Source organism: Gossypium arboreum, unplaced genomic scaffold (genome assembly GCF_025698485.1).
Source record: "Gossypium arboreum isolate Shixiya-1 unplaced genomic scaffold, ASM2569848v2 Contig00200, whole genome shotgun sequence".
NCBI classification, from domain to species: Eukaryota; Viridiplantae; Streptophyta; class Magnoliopsida; order Malvales; family Malvaceae; genus Gossypium; species Gossypium arboreum.
In genome coordinates, this window is record NW_026440318.1 from 1 (window position 1) to 17,500 (window position 17,500).

General features: G+C 31.5%; 1 non-coding gene and 2 pseudogenes across 1 annotated transcript; 1 reads left to right on the forward strand and 2 right to left on the reverse strand.

Moving 5' to 3' along the window:
• Window positions 1-9,354: 9,354 nt before the first annotated feature.
• On the reverse strand, window positions 9,355-10,578 carry LOC128288313 (NAD(P)H-quinone oxidoreductase subunit H, chloroplastic-like; annotated as a pseudogene).
• A 5,450-nt stretch (window positions 10,579-16,028) lies between these two features.
• On the reverse strand, window positions 16,029-17,110 carry LOC128288312 (protein TIC 214-like; annotated as a pseudogene).
• Window positions 17,111-17,189: 79 nt separating this feature from the next.
• On the forward strand, window positions 17,190-17,261 carry TRNAN-GUU (transfer RNA asparagine (anticodon GUU)). The gene has a single exon. It is a non-coding gene; the product is annotated as a tRNA-Asn (tRNA).
• The last annotated feature ends 239 nt before the right edge of the window (window positions 17,262-17,500 follow it).

Here is a 17,500-nt window from a genome sequence, read left to right on the forward strand (position 1 = left end):
CGAAAAAATTATTTGGTTTGTTTATTCAACTTAAACTAGTTCATTTTCATCATGGAACTGATTGATTGTCTTCCTCAATAAATGAACCTTTTCTTTAGGAAAGACTATCCATATTTTTTTATATTTACATATAATTAAAAAAAAATGACTATTAATATAATAAAATATTCTTTTTTTTCAAAATTATGTATCCTTTAACAGATTAACTACAGTCTCATTCAATTTGGTTGAAAATGAAAATTAGGCATACCCTCTTTCGAGCTTGAAATTTTGGAAAAAATAAAATTCAAGTTTGCATGGTAGATAAAATGGGTTTTACTTTTTTTGATGTATTTTCATGTAAAATGGAGGTATAAATTATAAATGTAAGACAACAAAAAACGGGCGTAGATGAAAAAAAAAGACTTTTTGTGTTTTTGTTTCATCTTCATTTATATATCATAAAGATATAGATCCTATTCTATCCTAAGATTTGAATGGAATATAAAAAAAAGGTACCAATAAATTAAATACAAATTCTTCTTTTTTTTCTGGATAGTGTATGGAATATAAATAAAAAAGGGTTATATCATATTGTTTTTTGTTCTAAATAGAAGCATTTTATCGATTTTCCCATCTTATTCATTTTTTATCAATTTGTTTAGTATATATATAATTATAATATAATTTATAAAATCTATAGGAATAGATAAATAATGACATCAAAAGACCGATCGTTTTGTTTTAAAATAATGTCTTTGACATCCAACTATAAACTGAATAACTTTTTTTGAATGGCGTTAAAAAACGTACTTCCATCAAAAAGCGTATTCGAAAAATGTTTGGAAAAAGAAAGGATTTGGGCGGCCTTGGCTTTTCATTAGCCAAATCTCTTTCTGGGAACAAAAGTTTTTTGTGCCAAATAAATTTGGATAATCTGAATTGGTTTAACTCGAATAGGATACAAAGGTTTTACTTTTTGAATTTTGAATATCTTTTTTTCTTTCCGGGGAGGATTCTTATTTTCCCCATCGCCCATTTTATTTGTTATTTAGTGTTATAATAATTTTTATTTTATTCAATTTATAATAATAAATAATTAAATAATAGAATATAATAGAATAAAATTTTTTTTATTTATACTATAGCGGATCATGGGCACATATATATAAAACTTTAACTGGATTGTCAAACTAACCCTTAAGTTTCAATTTTGTAACTTTTGAATCATTATTTCTCTGAATTACTATATCTCCTTCCCCTGTTTTTCCCCAATGGAAAAACCCTTTTCTAATTTAGTGGATATACAAATAATTATCAATTTGAATGATCTAAAGAAATCCTATGTTTGTTAAGAAAAGTAAAATAAATCAAGACATATTTTAAATTCGAAATCTTTTTTGAAGTATGGTACAATTAACCAAATCAAAACCTTTTTATATAACGTAATTTAACCCAATATCTAGTTGGTTTGATAAATCCTTAAAACCGCAAAAAATGCAACGATTAATACAAAATTACATAAATCTTTTGAAATCGTTGGGTGTGGTGCTGAAATTGGATCTCTAAAAATCATTTTTTTCATTCATTTATTCAGTCAATTAATAAGCATTTTTTATAGTTTTTATAGTTCATAAAATCATACAAAAGAATGAAAATGAATCATTAAAAATGAAAATGATAAAAAGAACCCTTTTGTTTTTGTTGAATTTTTCTATGAATTGAATTACAACTATTAGTTTGTTCCAATAAAGGGTTCTCTTTTAGGAAAACACAAACTAAAAATCTCTATTGACGCCTAATTAAATAGAAAGGATAATTAAATAAATAAAATGATACAATAAATACTAAAATTCCTTTTGAACCTTCAAATTGCTATTTCAACAGTTTTATTTATCAATAAAAATTAAATCTTCTAACAAATTTGACATTTTACATTGATTGACCCTTCCCTTCAATCTCGACGATTCAAAAAATGGGTTATTATGATTTCAGCAAGCCCTATGGTGTTGACCGCTGCTCTTAGGAAGCAGTGCTAACATCTCGGTTCGAGTCCGAGGGCGGCATAGTATCTTCTAAAAGATAGAATAAGTCCTATAATGAAAATGAATTTCATTCCTGATTTCCATTCCATAAAATCTTGACCCAGGCTTTTTCATAATTTTATGATTTTTTCAACTTTAGCATATATTAACTCATATATTTTTTCAGTCGTTTCAATTGTAATTACAATTCTTTTTAATTATTCTTATTAGTAGATGAAGTCGTGGACTATATGATTCATCAAAAAGGCATGATAGTCACCTTTTTGTATAACAGGATTATTAGTCACTCGTTGGATTTATTAGGACATTTCCCATTAATTTTATATGAATCATTAATCTTTCTTTCGGTTTCTCCCTTATTCATATGGTTTCCTATTTAAAATTTAAAAAGCGCAAAAATAATTTAAATGCTAACCGCACCAAGTGCTATTTTACCCAAACTTTGCCCTTCGGTCTTTAACCAAAAATGCATCAATTGCAATATTAATCTCCAATCCCAGTGGTTAATGATGCACGTAATATGATGGTATTAGGCTATGCAGCTCTTTTATGTGGATCATTTTATCATAGCTCTTCTAGTCATTACATTTCGAAAGGCCATAAAGAATTGGTGAAAACAATTTTTTCATTTTCGTTTGGGAAAATCCAATACATGAATGAAAGAAGCAATGTTTTACTAAACCTTATTTTCTTTCTTTAAAATTATTACAGATATCAATTGACTCAACAATTGGATCGTTGGAGTTATCTTTATTATTCGGGTTTACTTTTTTAAATGGAATTCTTTCAGAGGTATGGGTTGAGGGTGGGATCATATTGAATTGGGAAAAACTTGGGTTTATTATGGACCGTATTCCGATTTTTCCATACCCGAACAAATTTGGAAGGTGTAAATTCACTTTGGCTTCTTGGATTTCTTATAATTTGGATATTATTTGGGGTCAATCTATTGGAATAGGTTTAATGGTTCATTTACATTAAATTAACATCTAATTGAATTGAATAAAGAGGCTAAGTAAAAATACTAACACAGGACGGCGTATATATTATATATAAGTATAAGAAAACTTATTTAGCTGTCAAGAACCTTTTGAATCGCTCCACTACTTGATTCAAAGGTTCTAAAAAAACAAAGATGTCTGATTAAATTCAATTTAATGCTTTTACCTTTTTTAACAAACAAGAAGAAAAAGACTTCTTTTTTCTTTTTCATTGTACAACGACCAATTTTAAAAACCATAGGTTTGATTTTTTTTTCATGAAAACTATCTATAAAAATAATTATATAGAATAGTTTCGACTTTCTCACCTGATAATGAAACGAAATCGGATAAATACCAATCCTATTACTGGTAGAAAGATGAGATCGAAACAAATAACTCTCGTGGTCAGAATCAAAAAATAAGAACTTGGGCATTAAATGCTTGTATCCATAGAACATTTGACGTGACATAGATAATGAATAAATAGGAGTTAATATCATTCCAATTGCCATTAAAAAATTAGTATTTTTGGCATTAAAAATTTTTGGCTGTAATTATTCCAAAAAGACTATCAATTCTGAAAAAACCACTCATGCCCGGTAATGCAAGAAAATGGATGATACTGAACATCGTAAATATTTTGGGAATCAAACGGCCATTCCCCCATTTCGTCGAGTAAAAAACGCATTCTATCATAACTCGTTTCCAAGAAAAAATTTGCCCATAAAGCCTGGAATTAAAAATACTCCGTTGAGTCCCGTATCAGTTATCAACCAATTTATAATTATGAAACCCTATGAGATACGGAGAATAGGCTATTCTTTTTTAAATTCCGTTGACCAAGAGATGTTGAAGCTGCATAAATTATTTGCATTGTACCCTTTATCCCAGGAAAAATATGGAATGCGCATGGGGTAATAATTCCATATTGAGAACTAATCCATATGCTCCCATTTTAATAAAATTGGCTGAAGCCCGTATTGGGCCTCCCCTGGGTATCCGGTAACCACGTATGTAAGGGTATAATCGGCGTTTGACAAAAAGCAATAGAAATCCAATATAGAATATTATTTCCATCGACAGGATAGGATTGATTATAATGTTTCAAATTTAATGTTGGTTCATTAGAACCGTATAAACCGGACCCAAAACTCCTATTAATGAAAAACGGAACCCCCTGCGGTGTAAAAAAAATTTTGTAGCCGGTACAAAGTTTCTTTCCCCCCCATGGATAAAGTAGATAAACGGAAATTAATTCGAACTCCCATGATGAAAAAAAAGTAAAAGGTCTCGGAAGAAAATGTCCTATTTGACCACACATTCTAGCATCAAAATGAAATAATCGCGAATCTCAGTAACTGGCCAACCGCCAAAGTCGCTAAAGTGGTGATAAATCCTGTCAGTAAAATGGGCCTTAGAAAGTCCATCTATTCCCAATCTCAGTAAAATCAAAAAAATTTATCCATTTATAATCTTCCGGCTGGTTAATGGATCGTCAATCAAATGATAACAAAATCATGGTTGTTGAAGGGTTGAGAATGCATATACATATTTACCATTAATTAGCTTATTTCCTTTATGAGGAAGAAAGAAAAGTAAAAACCTGCAGATATTGGTAAAAATACAATTATTATTAACAAGGAAAATAATTCGTGGTAAAAGACAAATACACTTGGACCAGAAAACCCGTGCTCAAAAGGTTTTTTGAGCACGAGTTTCAATAAAAAATCAAATGGATTCAAAATGTATTCAACTAGGGTTTTCTGGACCGTATCAATAAGCTAGACCATACTTGAGTTGTTTATTTTAAATAAACTCGAACACTCAAAATCGTTAGACAAGCGGATTCACATCTCTTACAACCAACTTTAATCTTCTGTTCTTGGGCAGGAAGCAATTTGTAACTTTACATCCATCCCAAAATTATCATTTCTAACACATCGGTGGGCAGGCTCAGACACATTGAGTACACCCATACATGTATCATAAATTTTTACTGAATGTGACATGGGATCTATAAATTTTGAACATCATAAAAAACTTGTAAATAAATATAGTTAAACACCAGATGAATCAACGATTTACGAAATTTTCTAATCAATTTCAGGGGATCAACTCAGAAGGACCAAGATACTTTGATTTCTTACGTTTTTGAAAACATGATGTGATTCAACATATTGTATGCTAATTCAAATTGGTGAATCTTATAATTTAATAATTATGTACTTATTCAACAAAGTTGATTGATTGATACGCGTTGATTTTCTGTTACGATAAATCAAGACACAATAAGCTGATCAATCAAACTGCTTCAACGGCTGCAATAGCCTATAACAAAATTGAGAATATTTCCGCTAATTGCCGACTATCAAAAATCAGAAAATGTTACAAAATTTATATTAACGCATTCAGTATAAGTTCAAGACACAGGGCCCTAACATATTTCGACTCGTGATCAATCCATAAATACCGATAGAAAATAAATAGGCACTCAAAACAAGTATATGTTCGAGCATCATTGACCAACTCCTTATCAATTTCGATTCATTATTATGAACAATAATTCAACAGATTTGATTAAAGGTATAACAAAAAAAAAATCTATTGAAATATATCGAATCAACGAATTTCTATTTATACACAGCAATATTCAAATGAATTCAAAGAAAATGGATGCGATAAGACAGAAAAAACAGAAAAAGGTTTCATTTTGATTGGCACTTTATTCCTAGTTGAAAAGATTTATTACTGACGAGCCACAGTAATTGCACTATCAAAGCAACTAAAAATTATTGAAATGAATTCAAATGGAAAAAAAATCAGTTGCTAAATGAATTCAATTTGTTTGACTATTATTATCAAATCTTGTTCTATAATTTGATTTGATCTTGTAGTCCAAATAATCCCGTCGATGTATCTAATATAGTAGTAATTAGAAACAAGAATACTTGTACAAACCAACGAAGTAAGGCCATTCCCAATGGTCCAGATTAAAATCTTTATAATATTCTGAACCATTCATGAACATCACAACAAATAAGTTAAAACATTTATGGCTCCCACATAAATAAGAGGCTGGGCAGCAGCTACAAAATGAGAATTGAGAGAATATAAAATAAGGATATACAAACAAGAACCAATCCAATGAAAAGGCAAATAAATTGGATTGGTAGTAAGCTACCTCCAGGCCTCTAATATAAGACCCGATCCCAGAAAACTAAAGAAAATCGTTAGCATTGGTCCAGGCAAATCATTCTGTATAAAATAAGAGATAAATAAATCAAATACTTTTCATGATCTTATTGACCCGACCAGAATTTTTTATGATACGCATTCCTAATTGAATAAAATCCTAATCTATTAGGCGTGAATTGCTCTAAGCACAATTATTGGATAGTTTCGTTTTGATTCTTTTTGTTCAAAAGAAAGATGGCTGTTTTGAAACTATATGTTTCAAAATAATTGAATATATTAATATATTTTAATTTTCAATAAAAAGGAATCAAAATTCTTATCAACCTGTTAATTTGTAATTGAATTTTTATTTATTGACAAGGCCTCATTCTTTTTAATTCAAACCAAACAGTCTTTTAACTTAAGCAAACGGAACCTTAAAAGAATGAATGGGAAATTTCTCTTTACGCTTTAATAGAACAGGAGGTTTACTTACTGAGTTTTCTTTGAATTCAATTGTTCAAGATTGTATAATCGTCAATTACAACATTGGTAAACATTAAAGCAATTTGATTATAATTTCATTCGTGACGGTCGTAAGTAGAAAGTTCATATTCTTCAGTCATTGATAAACAATTTGTTGGACAATACTCAACGCAGTTACCACAAAATAACAAATTCGAAATCAATACTGTAATTAAGCAATCGTTTTTCAAATATCCGTTTCAAATTTCCAATCAACAACAGGTAGATCATAGGGCATACACGAACACATACTTCACAAGCAATGCATTTATCAAATTCAAAATGGATTCGTCCGCGGAAACGCTCTGATGTGATTAATTTTCATAAGGATGTTGAATAGTTACGGGTAAACGATTTGCGTGGGATAAGGTAATCCTTGAAACCTTGACCAACCAATGTACCTTGCTGCTCGGACTGTTTGGTGGCCATAATTCATGAACCAGTTACCACCAGGAACATATCGTGAATATCTATGAATAATTTTATTTGTTCTTTCTCTTGTTGAACCAAGTCATGAATCTCAGATTCTTTTTTCTTTACAGTGAAAAGAAGTTGGAAAGAAGTTATTAATAGATTACCGGAGAAATGGGTAAAAAATTTCACGAGATTTAATAATTGGTCCATTCTTAACCTGAGTAAAGTCCATCGTGTTGCGATAGAAATAAACAAAAACAAATAAGTTTTAGCTAATGTAATAAAGATACCAATTGTCGTTCCAATGATTCCATTTATTTTATTTATTTCAAATAGCTCAGGGGCGAATACGTACGGAATGAAATATTCCAACCCCAAGTAAAGAACTGTACAAATAACGAGAAAGTAATAGATTTAGATAAGGAAGCAACGTAAAATAAACCAAATTTGATACCTGAATATTTCGGTTTGATGCCCTGCTACTAATTCCTCCGCTTCTGGTAAATCAAAAGGTAATCTCTCATTCCACTAGAGAAGAAATTAGAAAACGATAAACCTGATGGCTTTGACGCCACAATTCCATCCCAAAACCATATTTTGATTGCGCCTCAACTATATCAACTGTACTTGAACTGTTAGATAATTATAATCGATGATAACATCCTGTTTACATCGCTAGTCAAAACCATACGCATGAGATTTCACCTCATACAGGCTCCTCGTAGGTCACAAATAAATTTTAAGACCGAATCAGTATTATTTATCTTCATATGGTTGTAGAATAGATGAAAAATAGATTGGAAGGTCCAAATATACCAATGGAATTCCGTCTGCTATATTCTGAAGAATAAAAAAAGTGCTTCTGAATTGATCTCGCCCATTCCATAATTTCAATTTTTATTTGTTAGTAATAACTTAAGCCTTCAATAAAATACTTCTTGTAGAATATCAATAGATATTTCAACCCATTGTTTTCTATTACGAAAAATGAAACATTCCATTAGCTCATAAATCACTTTTGGATTAGATCTCTCTATATCTGAAAAGAATAAAAAAGATTTCTTTTTATTCTTTATTGTTTCTTTCGTTCCTATTCTGCTTTCGGATCTGATAAAACCACGAATGGGGCTAAACTAAAAAATAGTAAAGGATTATTTCGTTCTGATAGTCATTACTTTAATCGGCAGATAGGAGGATACTCTGGACCGGAATCATGGGAATGCTGCCTAGTCATTTCTGCAATTTAAAGCCCCAATTAGTATTCTTTTATGTTATCAGAAGTCTCTTTTATATAATTTATAATCTCCATTACCAATCCTTTATGTATTTTGGTGTTCCTAACCATCCACTCGTTTTGTTCAATCCCCGTTTGTTTAGCAATACATGTATGGGAATCCATACAAAGGATGGCGAAAACTCTATACAGTTGATCTTTTGAGCCCGCTTCAAGCTAGATTGACTAATCAACCCCGTCTTGGGGTAAAGACTTCTTCCGCTTACGTTTTTCTTCCTTAACTTTTGTACATAGGAAATGAGATTCTATTTTTGTTTTAATTTACTGCGAATTTATAAGCTGCTTTCTTTCACTCATATATAACTAACTAATTTAGTTTATCAACTCAACTTATTTTCTAGAACAGAAAGGAATAGGTAAAATAAAAGTTTCTAGTTCAACGAATCGCACGTAGAGATATTGATAAAACACATAGAGTTAATGGTATTTCATAACTAATCGATTGAGCAGCAGCTCACAGACCACCTAAAAGGAATATTTATTATTTGATCCATGTCCTGACATAAGAAGTCCAACAGGAGCAATACTTGAAATGGCAATCCATAAAAAATACCGATATTGAGATCGGCTAAAATAAAGCGCGAGCTAAAAAGAATTACTGAAAAACTTAGTAAAATTGATATGACTGCTATAGCCGGTCCAATACTAAATAAACAGTATTGCCTCTAGATGGAAGAATATTTTCTTTGAAAAGCAGTTTTGTTCCATCTGCTAGCGCTTGAAGAATACCCCGAAAACCGGCATATTCAGGCCCAATACGTTGTTGTATTCCTGCAGATATTTCTCTTTCTAACCATACAATTACTAGTACACCTATTGTGATTCCCAATACAAAAATCAAAATAAGGACCAACATCCATATGATCCCATAGACCTCTTTTAAAGATTCCAATGTGTAAAGGAATTGATATCTTCTACTTCTGTCGTATAAATTATCATTTCAACGATCCACTTCTCCCATAATGATATCTATGCTACCTAGTATCGTCATAATATCAGCCAATTTCATTCTTTAACTAACTGAGGAAGAATTTGCAAATTGATAAAACCCGGCGGGCGAATTTTCCATCTCCAAGAAAACCGCTTTGATCCCCTATCAGAAAAATTCCTAATTCTCCTTTGGGGCTTCCATTCTCGCATAAAGTTCTTGTCTCAGTAATTCAAATGTGGGAGAAGGTTTTTACTAATGAATCGATATTCAAAATCATTCCATTCTGGATCCCTTTCTCGATCAAAGCATCAGTTCTAAATTCTCATAAGGACCACCGGAATTCCTTCCAGGGCCTGTTGAATTATTTTATAGATTCCGTCATTTCACTGATTCGGACTAAATAACGAGCTAATGAATCTCCTTCTTTTTGCCACTGGATTTCCCAATCAAATTCGTCGTAACACTACTCATGATCAACTTTCCGAAGATCCCATTTGATTCCAGATGCTCGTAGCATTGGGCCGGATAAACCCCAATTTATTGCTTCTTCTCCACCAATAACGCCTATCCCTTCAACTCGTTCTAAAAATAGGATTTCGCGTAATAAGTTTTGATATTCAACAATTGTTGTTAAAAATAATCACAGAAATCCAAACATTTATCTAACCAGCCGTAAGGTAGATCGGCCTCCTCCTCCGATACGAAAATAATTGCATCATTCTCATACCGTTGGCAGCTTCGAGATCATATACTAATTCTCTTTCTCTGAAAATATAGAAAAAGGGGTCTGTGCCAATATCTGCCATAAAGGTCCAAGCCATAATAGATGAGAAGCTATACGACTCAACTCAACATAATTACTCTGATATAGCTGGCCCTTTTAGGGACTTGAATATTCCCCAACTGTTCTGGTCCATTTGATTGCTTCCGTGAACATAGTGGCTAAATAATCCCAACGCGTTACATAAAGGCAAATGTTGTATAATTGTTCGGTTTTCCGCAATTTTTCCATTCCTCTGTGTAAATAACCTAATATTGGTTCTGATCAACAACATCTTCACCATCTAGAGGTAACGATGAGACGAAGAACACCATGCATTGATGGGTGGTGAGGCCCCATATTGACTATCATAAGGTCTTTTTCTGTAGCTGATAGATTCATAAGTTTTTCCTCGATTCATTCTTACATGAATTGTTGAAAACGAAAACAAGTACATCAAAATGAAAATCTAATAAATCTGACTAATTCAAAATTACCCAAATTAACGATTTTTTGATTCCCGAATATCCAACTCACCAATTAATTCTTTATAACGTATTTTATTTGTCTTTGATAAATAAGATAGCAGTCGTTGACGTTTTCCTAGAATTTTACGTAGACCTCTCTGAGATAAATAGTCTTTTTTGTGCAATTCCAAATGTGAAGTAAGTCTTCGTATCTTATTGGTGAAACTAACTATTTGAAATTCAGCAGACCCCCTGTTTTCTTCTTTTTTTTCTTGAAAAATAACTGAGATGAATGAATTTTTTACCATAAAACCAAAAAATTTCCCCCTTTTTTTGAATGTGAATTTTACTGATCAGTAATAATAATACCAGTCATTTTGATATACACGATGATTTTAAGTTCGTTATGAACTTTATCATTTTTTTTTTCAAATAAAATTAATCAATCCGGGTTTCGATTTGATTCGTATAGGGATACAAAAGAGTGAAGATTTCTACAAAGAAAATTTACAGAGTTCAAATAAGAGGATTTTGTTGATTCATTTGTCGATCTAATTGATATGTATGTCATTAAATTAGTATCGTGTATCAGAATAAAATGTAAGACAATCCTTGTGACCATCTATTTGTTTTCATATACCCGTCACGATACATACATAATATAGGGGAAAATGTACCATTAAAATGTACCATTAACGAATTTTCAGACGCGGATACATACGGATCCTTATCATACTGAAACGACTGCCGTTATTAGTATTAAACCAATATCGATTCATACAAGCTAAATCTTCTAATCGATAATTGGGCCAAAGAAAGAACTTTAATTTAATTAGTTTCTTTTTATCACTATCAAGATGTTTGTTTTTAGTCAAAACTTGACCACAGTTTTTTACATTATTTAAAAATACTGCATTTCTATGCATACCATTTTTATCCCTGGAATTGAAAGAAATTCGAATTCGCAATTCTCGCCGGTGGTTAGGGGATAAAATATTTTCAGGAACAAACAAATCATAATGATTTTTGTCTTTATTTTCAGTCATCTTTTGATGTCTTGCAATAAATTCATAAAAATGATTTTTATCAATATAGTTTTTTTCTTGGTATCTTTGATTAATTTGGTGTTTATTTTTATGAACCAACAAAATACTTATAGTTTGATATAGAATAAATTGTCCATCATTTTTTACCGACAGACGAACTGGATCGATAATCAATATTCCTTTTTTCATTAATTCTCTAAGAGTTAAATCCTTCTGAATCATCAAAATATCAGATTCATCTCTCCCCGTTGAATAGAGGATATAACAATTTCGTTTGGATTTATCAGTCTAAGCAGGAGGCAATATACTTTGATATTATTGATTATTCTTTGATTTAAAGAATCATCCCATCTCAATTGAAAACGCAAATACCTTTTTAGGAAGAAATCAAGCTCTGCTTCCGTGTTGCTCTTGTATTGCTTTTTCTTTCTACGTTTTTTTGTCTGATTTATCATAATCTTCTTCAACATCTTTTCTTGGTTTGAGAGAACGGATTTAAAATTTCCTTGTTTTTGTGCATCTGATACAAGACCCCTTCACCTATGGGTTCTTTTCTTCTTGATTTCGATTCTCTAATCCAATAATTTGTTTTTCGTTTGGTGCTATAAGAGTCCCTTTTTTATTTTCAATAATATTTTTTATTAATGTTCCTATTTCCATTAAAATTGAAAAAGTAATTTTATTGGTATGATCCATGGTTTAACCTTATATGCATTATATAGCAGCACAAATTCTGGGAAGAACCAAAGTTCTAGATTCGGTATAGGATGACTTAGTATTTCTTCATTCAGTCCCATCCAATCAAAATGGCTTCCTTTTTTATTGGATGGGTTGCTTTCTTGATCTTGATAAATTGTGAAATAAAAAAGGTCCATTTTATCAATTATTTGATAATTCTTAACCACAGTCTTAATATTTTTCTTACTCTTGGTACTGGTATCGACCCAGGACTCAATATCGACCTTATTTCTAAGACAAAAATCAAGAATTCTCCAATTAAAAAACTTTCTGTGCGAAAAATTCCCCATAGCATCTAGGATATCGCCTTCTCCTAGATAATTATGGATGGGGATATCCCTCAGTGTATCAAAAAAATTTTGTTTATCCATGTTGTAATGATAAGAACTCTCTTCCCTCTTATTTACTTGGAATGGTGATCCATAAGCATACGGGTCCCTCTTATCTTGATAATTAATAGATTTATATGATAAAAAATCATATCCATAGTGTTTTTAAAATTAGATTTTTTTATATTTTGTTCTTGATTCAGTTTATATTCTTGAGTTAGTAATGAGTTCGCTTGAAAATCATTTTTTTTTCGTAATGAATTAATCTTTCTTTTTCATCTGAATCCCATTTTGTTAAATGTTTATTTTGAGCCAGATAGTGTTGATTGACTCTATTTCGCCATTGTCCTGGTCTAATTTTAGCCATCTATTCTAGAACTAAATCGTATTGATAACGACTCCTTAACCAGTTTTCCATTCATTCATTCCAGAATGCCAAACAATTTTCTGTCTTAACCCATAATGATGTCTTAATCTGGAATGAGATACTCCCCGTTCTTCAAAATAATCTTTTATTTCATTTTTTAAGAAAGAGATGTTCCATGATATTGAAGGATAGGTTTGAATTTATAAAACTAATAACTTGGGTTTGTGATAATTTGTAAAATACATATGCTTGTGAGAGGAGGATAAGTCACAAAAGCTTTTTCATTTTATTTCTAATACTAATATTAGAAAGTGAAGAAAGTGAGTTTTTATAGTTGAAATAAAATGAGTTGTATTTTAGTTGTTTTATTAATTCTTTCTTGATTTGCTTCATTATTGTGAATGAAGTTCTCAATCATTTTTTGTTGATTCAAGAAAAGTTGGGTATTGGTTCTTGGAATATTAATGATATATAGAAGAATATCCATGTATATCTTTTCAATGAAAAATTTATAAAAAATAGAATTTTCGGATTAATCGAATATTTCTTCTTTTACTATTTGCCAAAATTTTTTGATGATTCTAATATTTTATCCTGATAACTTATTTTGTTAGAACTACTATTTATTTCTTGAGTTAGAAATTCGTTTTTCTTGTCTTTTATAATTAGAATTTTTTGTATTTGATTTTTGATTGTGTTTGTTCTCTTAGTCAGATCTTTTATTTTTTTTTCGGTTAATGAATAATTTGTCCACGCCATAGATTGAATTTGAAGGGATGATTTGTGAATCATCTTATTACTGATTATCGAATCCTTTTTAGTTTCGCCCAATTCATATGGTTCTCTCAACCCAAAAAATGGAATTGGATTTATTTTTGAAAGTTCTTTTATTATTCCTTTTAGAAATAGAATGCTTTGAGTGATACATTTTTTTGTTTCTTTTGAAGCTTTTCGAAACAATTTAGTTTTTTCTTTTAAAATTGTTAAAGCTATAAAACATTTCGTTTTCCATTTTTTTATTTTTTTTTTTAGTTCTTTAAAAATAGGCTCAAAAAACGAACGCCGTTTTCGAGGAGAGCCGAAAGGTAGTTCAGTTTCCATTCCCCAAACTGTTAAAAAGCAAAAATCATTCTTTTGACCTTTCTTTTTTTTCATTGGATCTTTATGAGAGGGTTGTAGTTTAAATCTGTGCCAAGGTTTCAGGCAAAAAGGAAATAGGATCTTTATCTGAATACCGTCTGTTAACCAGTTTTTTGGAAATTCTGTTTCGGATAATTGAACACCATTATAAGTGCATTTAACATGCATTTCTCGATTCAATCCGTTAAATCCTCAGACCACTCAGAAATTGAAATAATAACATACGGGCAATGTTTTTAACTATTATCAGTGAAGGTAATATAATATATTTTCTAAAATTGATTGGGTTATTAACTTTGGGCCTTATTACTTGAGCAAGTAAAGACTATCCCAAGCTTCTGCTATTTCTATCCTCATTTCTCTTCTCTTTGTATTTTCTCTTTTGGCCTCGTCTTTTTCTCGATCTTTTTCTGTATAATCAGAAATTTTGATTCTTTGTTTTACATATCAATTTCGAGATATTCGTTTCAGCGGTCCAGAAATATCAAAAGAAAAAAAAAGAGTGGTTTGTCTACTCTGTCCAAAAAAAAGAATGTACATTTGCTTGAAACAGCTCCCAAGTAATTGTTTTACGCCTTTGGGCACGCATGGAACCCTTTATTATGTCGCGCCGAAAATCCGATTGTTGCGAATAGCGTATCAAAGCCACTTCGTCTGTTTGATCAGGATCATTAGCATCCTTGGTATTAGTATAAGTATCGGCGTTTGCCTGGTTATTAGTAAAAATCACGACGCGCTTGGATTTTCTTGAACGAATTTCATGCTCTGCTGTTACATTTTCCTCGTTTTCTCCCTCCTGTTGTTCTAAATCGTCGATTAATTTGTATGACCATCGAGGAACTTTTTACTTATTTCTTTTATTCCAATAGATTTTTTTCTAATTGTTTGATTGTTGGGATTAGTTATAACTATATTGAATAAAAATTTCAAAATTTTGACTCGATCCTCGGAATCGATATTTCCCTGTTCATCTTCTGTCAATGTCAATAAAGAGTTCTTTTCTGTTGCTAATGATTTTATATTGAGTGTATCTAGTGTCTGTTCAAGGTCGTGATAATCAGTAGTAAGTAGAGCATGAATCTTATTTATCCAAAATGGATCCGTGTTTTTTTATAAGTTTGATTTATGCTGTGGGGAACCCCATTTTTGATTCTTCCGCGGTAGGGTCCATGCAAGAAAGGATCATATAGTTTAGGCAAGTATTCTCGTTTAGTTTCATTATTAGAGAATCGAGTCCTTTTTTCAAGTATGCCCAGATCAAAAGATTCCTTATCTAAAGATTCGACTCTTTTTATAAACTCCTTACTCAAATTTCTTCTTTTTAGTTCATTGATAAAACTCCAATCAGTATACAATTCATCAGAAAACCATTTTTCTGGTGTGAAAAAATATATTTTTTTTTGTATCATTTCCCCAAAAGTTGCTAAACTGGGTGGATACGTAAAAGATATTTTTTCTTTTCCATCACTGACATGTATAAAAAAATATTGTGACATTTCATTTTTATAGCATTTTCAACTGGTCATTTTTATATATCGCAAAGGTCGATTCCATCGTTTAGAATCAAAAGAAGTGTCACAAGAGGTTTTCAATCCATAATAAATATTTATCTTCTTTTTTTTAATATTTCTAACTCGAACTTTCTTGATTCCCATCCAGATAGAAGTTTCATAAACCAGTCTATTTTTATAGTATGTCTCTTTAAAACGAAAGTGGAATTCGCCCTTTATTTTTTTTTTCTTTCCAGTCACTCGTAGCTTTTCTGTTTCGTCGATTTTGCTCGGATCCACCTCTTCCTCCGAAAAAAGGGAAGAAGAAGTATTTTCTTCGGTCCCCTGTTTCTGGTTAGCCCCTCCCCCCTCGGAAATAGTTTCTATTTCTATGTTTCTTTCTTCCTCACTTTCCCCCACTTCTTCCGGTTCGGAAATTCCTTTCAGTTTCTTAGTTAGAATGGGTGACGGTATTCTGCCTAAATAGTAAACACAGGTAATAAATAACAGAATACTAAAGATTCGAGCCATAAATTTCTAAATTCTGATACAAGATACTTATTAGATCGAATAAGTACATTAGACCTAATTAAATTATTTTGTTGTATCCAGACTAATACCAACCCAACCCATTTCATCAATAAAATATGACCAATTAACCAACCAACAAAACTACTTGTTACAAATAACATATTGTTGTTGCATCAGAAACATATAGATGTTGACTAATCTGGCTAACATTGAACTTGGTAAAATGAAATGGTTGAATAATTGAATAATGAGATTATTCAGGAATACACATTGAATGCTAAGATTACGCATTGAATTTCTGGTAGGACGTCTATGATCAAAAAAGTCTTTGTGATTGTTCCAGAAGAAATGAAACAAAAGATACAGTAGAGCTAGGACAGTTATTGTATGAGGTTTACCCAATGCTAAATGCAGAGGTACATAGTAGATTGATATGAACATCATGAGCTGGCCTGCAATAAACCCAGTTGTTGCTGATACTCTCTTCTCGGTTCCTTCTTCTCCTTCTTCCATAAACCGAGCTCGTAGAAGGAAGATATAAGAGGGACCTATGGATAGTGTGGTCAGAAATCCATAATAGAGTCCGACCATAACGACCGAATTGATTATCGTCATGTATAAGGATATTAGATTCCCTGGTATAAAAGATTTTAAAATCATCATTAACCTCCCTTTTTTCTTTTCTATTTCTGGATTATTATATGATGATTTTTGAACTTTCCATATACATATATAGAAATAGAAAAAGATAGACTAGAACCGACATCTCTTATGTCATGTCAATGACAATATAAAAATGGAATTGGGATCTGGATGGAATATAATGAAATAGAGCCACTTTGAGGTTCCCTATGAAATGAGGCATGGAACGGAGCCACTACGAAGAAGTTCCGGGGGTTACGAAGAAACTTCGAGTTCATATTGGTCATGGGTTGAGAACAGGAATTGAACTCTATGAGATCTAATCTCCCGTTGTTCCTCAATAGCTCAGCGGTAGAGCGGTCGGCTGTTAACTGACTGGTCGTAGGTTCGAATCCTACTTGAGGAGATTTGATTCATTTCGAATTAAAGAATTCAGAATGTCAGAATGAAAGGTTCGCTTTGACCGTTAAGAGCAGGTAACCCGTTCCTGTGTCTTTGTTTCTATTGCATTCTATCTCATCGTATCACATTCTGTTCTGCGATATTTGAGAATCACCGTCAATACCTCGGTGTAGGTGTCAGGATAATCCTTTGTTCCATAGTCCAGGGCTATTTACAACCAGCCAATTAAGAATTCTCAGATGT